The 9,605-nt window shown below is 40.4% G+C and overlaps 1 long non-coding RNA gene across 1 annotated transcript; it reads right to left on the reverse strand.

The window, feature by feature from the left end:
- Window positions 1–8,074: 8,074 nt before the first annotated feature.
- LOC118561123 lies at window positions 8,075–8,279 on the reverse strand. Its single transcript, XR_004929782.1, has 2 exons — window positions 8,236–8,279; window positions 8,075–8,150 (listed from the first exon to the last, which is right to left on the reverse strand). It is a non-coding gene; the product is annotated as an uncharacterized LOC118561123 (long non-coding RNA).
- Between the last annotated feature and the right edge of the window lie 1,326 nt (window positions 8,280–9,605).

Below are 9,605 nucleotides of genomic sequence, written 5' to 3' on the forward strand. Positions count from 1 at the left end.
GTTTAAACAAGGTGACCATGTCAGAATCACTCCTTGTGAAAAAAGTTTCAGTGTCCCCGGCCATCTGGCTCGGGCATGCCTCAGCATTAATGAGAGGAAACGCTCTCTATGCACTTTCACGCATGAATGTGAAAACATATTCTATTCCTGAAAATTCCAAGATATGTACTCAGATAAGATAAGATAAGATAGTCTTTATTGATCTCACAATGGAGAAATTCACTTGTCACATCGGCTCATACAAGAAGGTGCAGAGTAGGGAAGGTGCATTCAGTTATATACAGTGAATCTTTATATACAGTGGATCAAAAAGAATACCAAAAATATATATATATATATATATATATATATATATATATATATATATATACCTATACGCCTACATACATACGTACCTACACGTATATATGTGCATATACATACGTGCATACATTGTACATATACACATACATGTGTACTGAATGGAGAATCTCTTTTATTTTTTAGGCTTGGTTTAGGAACCATGCCTAAATATGTCGTTTTGGGAATAGTAAACCACGCAGCGTTCACAGGAAGGAGAGATCTGTCAACTTCAACTTTAGTCATATGGATGTGAAATATTTAGCTCTCTGCAAAGACGACAGACAGCTCCCTGCTAAAGCATTTCAACCCCAATTAAACAACGATATTCACATGTTCACATGTTCACCGCTACAGGTCGTTATTTAAAAGACCTTTCTTTAAGCATCGCTCGTGAGGAATTTAATGACGGCTATTCCCTGTTTGCCTTTAATCTCAATCCGAGCGAAGATGCTGACGCTCTGTCACTGGTATCTAACGGATATTTGAGACTGGAAATGGGATTCAGGGATCCTTTGCCTCATAAGACCAGACCACCCTGATTGTGTACGTGTGTTACAACTCAATTTTGTAAATTAACTCAAAAAGGCAAGTCTTGGTGGATTTTTATTAAAAATCAATTTATTAACAAATAACACGATTACCCCACAAGCACGAGAGTCTGAAAAAACACCTGTTGGGGAACTTATTTTACGGTGTTTGGGCATCCCTTCAGCTCCAGCTACTCAAACGCACATACAGAGGACCTGCCTATTTCATCGTCAACACTCATCCTTCACACATGCCTGTAGAACACTGGCTAGCTCTGACTTTGGAAGAGAATGAACAAGCCACCTATTTTGACTCCTATGGATTCCCTCTAGAATTCTATTTCTGTCCATCAAGCATGTTGTCATTGTTTTAAGACACATCCTTGAAAATATTGTATCATTCAGGAAAATAGCAGAGTTCCAGCTAATATGAATTCTGCTACCATCAGTCTTCTGCTTAAGCCAGGCAAAGATCCTGTGTTTCCCACCAGTAATCGTCCCATATCCTTATTTAATGTGGATATTAAAATAATCTGTAAAGCTTTTGCAAAAGAAATTAGATAAAGTCGCTCCTCTCATAATCCACCCTGATCAAACTGGTTTCATCAGAGGAAGGCAGTCATCCACAAATACACGCAGATTGGCAATTTTTTATTAATTGGTTACAATTTTTATATAGCTTTCCAACAGCCTGTGTCAGGACAAAAAACCAAACATCTTCCAGCCTTTGTCTCCAGAGGGGCACTAGGTAAGGATGCCCGCTTTCCCCATCACTTTTTGCCAACTTTATCGAACCTCTACAGCAACAATTAGACAAACTAATGCTGTCAAAGGCATAAAATGCATGAAAATAGAGCATAAGATTGGTCTTTACGCTGATGATGTATTACTCTATCTTCAGCACTCAAAATCTTCCCTTTCTCAAGTAATTAGATTACTAGAATCTTTCTCAAAGGTTTCAGATTACTCTATGAACTGGTATAAATCTACGATACTGCCAATTAATTGCTCTTTCCAGAACCCCCTAGATTTACATATCAGAAAATATTAAATATTTGAGTATTACTGTGTTGTCAAAACCAGCTGATAGCTGACACTCCACTTTTAAAAAGGATAGAAGAGGACCTTGAAAGATGGAAATAGCTTCCAATTTCACTTATGGGTAGGGTAGCTTCAATTAAAATGATGGTCTTACCAAGAATTATTATGTGAATTAATTATTTATTACTTACTTATTAATTACTTACTTTTCGATGATCCCCAATAAACCACCATCCGACTGGTTTAAATCTCTAGACTCTTCCATCTCTAAATTTATTTGTAAAGATACCCCCATCCCTTATCAGCTTAAAGACACTACAGAAAACTAAAGATAGAGAGGGACTAGATCTGCCTAACTTCCATAACTACTACTTACCAAATAGACTACAATACATCACTAAATGGATACAACATAATCCTTTAGATGAGCCCTGGATAGACAGAACAGAAAATATACAGTAATATCATGATTTCAGATTTGCCGTTTATTAGCTAAAATATAAAATGGCATACATGCTTTAACAATATTAACATTACCTTTACTCTGACAGCATAGTGGGAGTTACTTAAAATGACAAAGTCATGCCTTATCCCATGCAGTCGTACACCTATCTGGAATAATCCTGACATCATACAAAAAAAAGAGAAACTTTACATATTGGAAGAATAAAGGTATTGAATACCTGGAACATTTACTTGACGGAACCGAGTTTATCACTTTTGCCAAATTAAATATGCAATATGGCATTAGTAAAAATACATAATTAGAAATAAATTTAAATAGTGAAGGTGGTTTACAAATCCCAACTAATATATTAGAGTTTCCAGATTTAAACCCACCCAAACTACTGTCTAAATCATACAGGACACTGACTAAACTAGATGATTCAATATCTCTTCCTATTATGAAGTCGGAGGAGGATCTATCAGTCAACTTTGAACAAAATTTCTGGGCTCAGACATGTCTAAGAAACTTTCAAATTGACTAGAAACACCAACTTACAACTAATACAATACAAAATCCTTTACAGAGTACACTATACAGAACAAAGACTATTCAAGATGGGTTTTGCACAATCTGATATCTGTCCACACTGCATAGGCAATGATCCTGATACTTATATTCATGGTTATGCACACCTGTCCTGGGCACAGATATGTAAGGACTTATCAAAGTGCGAGAGTTGTAAAATCCAGCCTGGATGTCTTTTGTTGTATGTATGGTGAGTTGTTTGAATGTTAGTGTTGGGGAGTGATAACATCTACGGGTGGGGTGTGTGTGTGGATTTGGACATTTGGAGGGCTCCGTGTCCGGCCCCCTATCTTGGTCCTGGTCCATGCCGTCTCCCGTTACGGGTTTTGTCTGGGGAGGGGGGTTCTGGATGGTTTGTGTGTGCTGTCTAGCCAGGGTCCCCCCTTTTTTTACCTCCAGGAAAGCCAGGAGGTTTGGTGGGTGGGTTGGGGAAGGGGGTGGAGGTGTTGGTCCTGGTGGGTGGTTGGCTCATGGGCCCTACCCCTATCCCTGGTCCCCGGGATGCAGGTGGTGCGGCTGGTGAGTCCTTTTGCCGTTTGGACGCTTTTTCATTTTATCACAAAGAAGGGAGCCTAGTTTAGCTGCTATACCTAAGAAGACGCGGAGTCGCGCGGGGCTAAGACAGCTCGCGCTGCTGCGGTAGTGAGTGGCTTACGTGATGAAACAAGTTGGCTGCGTTACCAGACTTTGTTTTTACGGTTCCTTGCAAGTTTTACAAATCACTGGTTTATTTCTGTCAAGCTGGCGAACTAGTAAAACCCCGTTTTGGGACAATTTCCTCCGCCGCTCCTTGCTGCGACATATTCACATGCTCTGTGTTGTGGTTTGAGAGGGCGGCGCTTTGTGACGGCGTGCCTGGGTCTGCGATTACGATTGGTCGAGAGGAAGCAGTGACTGCAGCATCGACTAATAAAATAGGCCAGGAGGAAGGAAGGAAAACTGTCTCTATAACCAACTTTTATTGACCCCTTTTTCCCTTATTGTGCCACATGTCTTTCAATTGATATATATTGTTATTAAATTATCGTCCAGCCCTATTTTATATGCTGCTGTCATCCTTGGGAGACATTTATTGAGCAATTATTGAGTTAATAAAGCAACACGCGTTTTTAAACTTGAAATTTAAAAACCTCCACAGTAATCCAGGGTCGTTGGTTGGCTCGGGTGATGATGGTCTTGGTGATGCTGACGTCCTCAATGCATTTGTTGATGTAGGCTGACACGGTCATGGCGTACTCATCAATGTTGATCATGTCCTCATAAGTTACTGCAGCTTTGAACATGTCCCAGTCAGAGCACTCAAAACAGTCCTGGAGCGCCTCCATTGCTCCCTCAGTCCACACCCTCACCTGCCTCACTGCAGGTTTAGCTCTGATCAGCAGGGGCCTGTATGCAGGAATTAGCATCACAGAAATGTGGTCTGAAGAGCTCAGGTGGGGGCGGGGGGCTGCTCTGAATGCTCCTTTTATATTTGTGTAGACTAAGTCTAGAGTGTTCTCTCCCCGAGTTGCAAAATCCACGTGTTGGTAGAAATGAGGGAGAACAGTTTTCATATTTGCCTGGTTAAAGTCCCCAGCAATGATGAAAACGCCTTCCGTGTGTGCGGATTGCAGTTCTGAGATGGTGCGGTAGAGAACATTCATAGCCTCTTTAGTGTTTGCGCTGGGAGGGACATAGACCGCTGTTATAATAACCGCAGAAAATTCTCTGGGTAAATAAAAAGGTCTGCAGCCGACAGTTAGCGTCTCAATGTCCGGAGAGCAAAAACTTATTACTCTAGCAATTTTACACCAGGAATTATTGATGTAAACGCATAGTCCTCCTCCTCTGGACTAACCGCTCAGATGCTTGTCTCTGTCAGCTCGAAAGGTGGTTAGTCCCTCCAGGCTAACGGCGTGGTCTGGGGTTTCTGGTGTTAGCCATATTTCCGTCAGGATGAGAACACAGCAGTCTCTAAACTCCCTCTTTGCAGAAAGTTGTAGTTGTAGATGGTCCATTTTATTGTCTAGTGAGCGGACATTGGACAGCAGGATGGTATGGAGCGGCCTTTAGCCTGGCTGCTAACCCTCTGCGGCGTTTCTTCGGCCGGCTACACCGCTTACACTTGGCCCTCCTTCGGCGTGGGGTGCTTGGCTAGTCCGCGGCTCCGTAGGCCCCTGGCAGTTGTTCTCGGAGTATTCCATAGCTGCGCAGACAGTCTATTGTAGCGTTGGTTACAAGCCCAAAAACACTGCATGGTCGTAGGTCCAGAAGGCGTTGGTAATCGTGTACTAATCGGCTGGGTGGATGAGTAATTTCTAGCAAGTTTGGCGGCATTTTTTTATGAAAAATTTTCACCAGTGGTCGGAGCGTGTGCTCTTAGCCGCTGCTCGGGAGCACAGCCGGACAAGTACTGACAAGTGTAATGCTCAAATTTAGCTACTATCGGTCCAGGACGGGTTTTATCGGGCTTCTTACCTCAGAGCTGGTGAACGCGATGGAAGGTGATGTTTTTTACCTGATTCGTTGGGATTTTCAGTAAAGAATTGCTGGAAGTGCAGAGTGCAGGGGACAGAGGCAGGTTTAAATAGGCTGATTAACAGGTGAGCAGAGTGAAGCTAATTAGCCAGAACAGGTGGAGGTAATCAGGGGAAGGGAAGTGGCTGAAGGAGGAAACAAGCTGACAGAACATAAGTGGAAGGGGACAGAAACTAAACTAAACCAATCCAGAACAAAAATAACCACAAAGACCAAACCTAAGATAGAAGACTACAACTAAGACAATGAACTCAAACTATCACAGTATGTTCCTAACAGAGCACTTCGCTCTCAGACTGCAGGTCTGCTGGTGGTTCCTAGAGTCTCTAAAAGTAGAATGGGAGGCAGATCCTTTAGCTATCAGGCTCCTCTCCTGTGGAACCAACTCCCAGTTTTGGTCCGTGAGGCAGACACCCCGTCTACTTTTAAGACTAATCTTAAAACTTTCCTTTGTGACAAAGCTTCTAGTCAGAGTGGCTCATGCTACCCTGAGCTACCTCTATAGTTATGCTGCTATAGGCTTAGGCTGCTGGAGGACATCAGGGTCTATTTCTCTCACTCTGCTGAGTTCTACTGTTCTCTAATTTTGCATTGCTTGTCGTCATTTCAGCTTTTAACTTTTTGTTCTCTCTCTTTTTTCTTCATAGTAGGTGTCATGGTTTTTAGGTGTTTAACCCACATGCAGACCACACAAAGGAGACAAAGAGCAGTTTAGGATGTTTATTTAGGCACACGGTTTGAAAAAGGGTGACTGAGCAGGTAACCCACAGGAAAGCAGCACCGCAACAAGCTACAGCGATCTGTGGGTTTAGAGGATCAGACAGCGTATCTTTACCTGAGGGGAAGCATGAACAGTAGAATTATCAGTATGAATGGAGAAACTGTCCAGGGTGTATCCATTGCACGCTGGAGATAGGCAGCCGCACCCCTCGTGACCCCATGAGGGATAAACAAGTAAGAAAATGGATGGATGGAGAAACTGTGGAGTTTGAAATGGAAGCTGTGCCTATGAGTAAAACTTTATTCAAAAGAAGGGTTTGATTCTGTATTACAGATAAAATATTTTCCATTCTTTAAAATGCTATCTTTATTTGATTATATTTTAAAATTACCAAGAGGGGCCTTTCGAGTATGGAGTACCGGACCCTTTAATAAGGGCTGTCAGGTCTCTGTACGACCGGTGTCAGAGTCTGGTCCGCATTGCCGGCAGTAAGTCGGACTCGTTTCCGGTGAGAGTTGGACTCCGCCAAGGTTGCCCTTTGTCACCGATCCTGTTCATAACTTTTATGGACAGAATTTCTAGGCGCTGCCAAGGTGTTGAGGGGATCCGCTTTGGTGGCCTTAGGATTGCGTCTCTGCTATTCGCGGATGACGTGGTCCTATTGGCTTCATCAGGGCGTGATCTACAGCTCTCACTAGAGCGGCTCGCAGCCGAGTGCGAAGCGGCCGGGATTAATCTGTTGCCCTACGGTTCTCTCCATCAGCATCATCAATTTTGTAACCACATTCTTGCAGCTGGTTTGTCTGTATTTTTCTACTGGTTTTGTCTCGTTGCAGGTGTTCATTGTTGTCTTACCCCTATTCCCCCATGGCTATTGTAGGGATATTTTTTTTGTACCAGCTGGTTGTCTGGTTTTGTGATTTTTGTCTGTGTTATTTGTATCTCTGCTTTTTCTCCTTCTCTTACTCTGTCCTTGTTATTCTTCTTCTCCTCTTCATTTGTTATGTTTGGTATCGCTTTGTACCTAACCCCTTAACCTTGAGCATCAAGGAAGGATTTATAGATATACAGCCCCCCTTGTAAAACAAACATGTTTGCCATCACTACAGCAGCCAGAACACCATTCTGCTGCCATTAAGCTGGACATTACCGGGGGAAAAAATTAAAACGAGGTGGATACGAGAAGAAGAAGAATTAAGACTTGTATTTCAAGAAGAACAGATTTTAGTGCTTCCGCCAAATTATAACAATCATTTTTTTTATTGTTTAGATAAAATATAAAACTTGCACAAAATGGATCCTATGTATTTTTGTTTAAGAAAATACTTTGTATACTATACATTCAATAAAATAAACAATTGATTAATAAAAAAATAAAGTCCAAATGTTTTAAGAAAATAAATACTCAAAGTCTAAACGGGGAAGTGAGAATCAGTTAAACATTGCTATTGATGTATGATTTTATTTGGAAGTGGCATGACCCAAGACTTGCCAAGTTTGTAAAACAAAGAGTTTGTGGAAACATGGTTTCTTTGAGCTTGACACATTTAAAAACTGTCTTTGAAAATGTGTTCATGCACCGTGGAAATACATTCATGATGAAAAATTAAAAAGAATCACAACTGTATTTGTACATAAATGTTTTTAATATTTTTATTGACCCGATAAACAACTTTGATTAAGAATTAAAATAGGTGTTTCAAAATTTCATTTACATGGGAAAAAAATTTTAATCAGACGGATACATTCGCTGTTTTCAATTAGATTTCTATAATATCCAAAATGTAAGACTTCAATAGGTGACAGACCTATTTTTCCCGAGATAAAATTATACTGATCATACTGAAAGGATTCATTATTGCAGAACAGACCCACTACCCCATCTTTTTTTTAATAAAGCCAACACCAAATAGAATTTTCCCTCAAATCACATAGGAACAGGACAGTAAATGATTCATTTGTAGGTCATCTGAAAGATAAAAACAGAGAATAACAGGGTGAAACATTTGGGTTGTTATATTTTGATGCCAGCATAGAGTTGATGACTTACTTACTTCTGTCTGGACTTGCATGCAGACCCCATCAATGTTTACTTTCTGCAAATACACAATGTTTATATGGTTAAGTATTTATTGTTAATATGTCCTAATCTCTGCCAACGGCAAAATTATTTTGTGAACTATTACAAATATGATCCACCAAAACGTTGTACATATAAAAAAAATCATCCTTTGGTAATAATCTATTTTTTGTGTCATGGTGATTTAATATTTCTGGTTTTGTTGCTCTACTGTCTTCTTCTTAAACAATGTTTCGTTGCATTACCTCAGTGTGCAGTACTGGATTTGATAAGGATCTCTTCAGTGTTTCTGTGGTAGGTTTATTCTTCCAGTAATTGTGATTGGAATTTTTCTCTTACCTTTTTACAATAACTTATAACATGTTAGCTTAAATATCTCAACATGTCTCCTGTTTACACACCTTTTATTTGGACCTTGAGCTGTGTATCCCCATGGATCTGGTCGACCTTGAGCTGGGATCTTATCGTGTGGACATGGATCTGCTTGACCTTGAGCTGGGATCTTATCGTGTGGACATGGATCTGCTTGACCTTGAGCTGGGATCTTACACTTTGGAAATTGATCTGGTTGACCTTGAGCTGGGTTGTTAAAATCTTTCGAAGCATAGAAATATAATTTATGAGTTTTGAAGTCAATCAAATGATATACAGATTTGTCTACAGTTACCTACAAAACATCATTAGCAGTAAGATGTGAGTTTAATGTCAATCAGACCAATCGATTAGCTCTGATCTTAAAGGATTTCCTGAACAAAGAAGACAAGAAAGTAAGATAATGGAGCTCCTGCTGTTGAAATATGCCCCAAAATAAAGAAAATTATGAGGAGAAAAACTCACAAGACATCTTCTGATCTCTTTTGTTTGTTTCAAAAAACTTCTGTTGATATGATACAAATACAGATTAGAAATTAAACAGAAAAAGCAAATGTCATAATTTGCCAATCATAGTTCATAATGCATACATTCTGCCAACAGGTTTATGGGGGAATAGCTGAACTTACTGATAGGTTGTAGGTCTCTGCAAATCCAGACGTTGCTTCTCTGAGGCGAAGTGAGTCCACAACATCTGAATCCCACCTTATATAAAGTCATCCTCCGCCTTTCATGGACCACGTCACTTTCAACAAACCCTTCCTACTTAATCATTTCTGACGTCTACTTCCAGAACCTGATATGTCAGTACCGGACTTTATATTTGTAAGGACCTCCAATAACTCAATCATTCAATAGACTTCTAATTTCTAACCTGAATCCTTTCAAATAAAAATAATATAATATTAATTACACAATTGATGGTAGGCCTGGCTCCAATGGTCCCCGTAGTGGCAGGTTAAACTTACTGCA

Source organism: Fundulus heteroclitus, unplaced genomic scaffold (genome assembly GCF_011125445.2).
Source record: "Fundulus heteroclitus isolate FHET01 unplaced genomic scaffold, MU-UCD_Fhet_4.1 scaffold_56, whole genome shotgun sequence".
Taxonomy (NCBI): Eukaryota; Metazoa; Chordata; class Actinopteri; order Cyprinodontiformes; family Fundulidae; genus Fundulus; species Fundulus heteroclitus.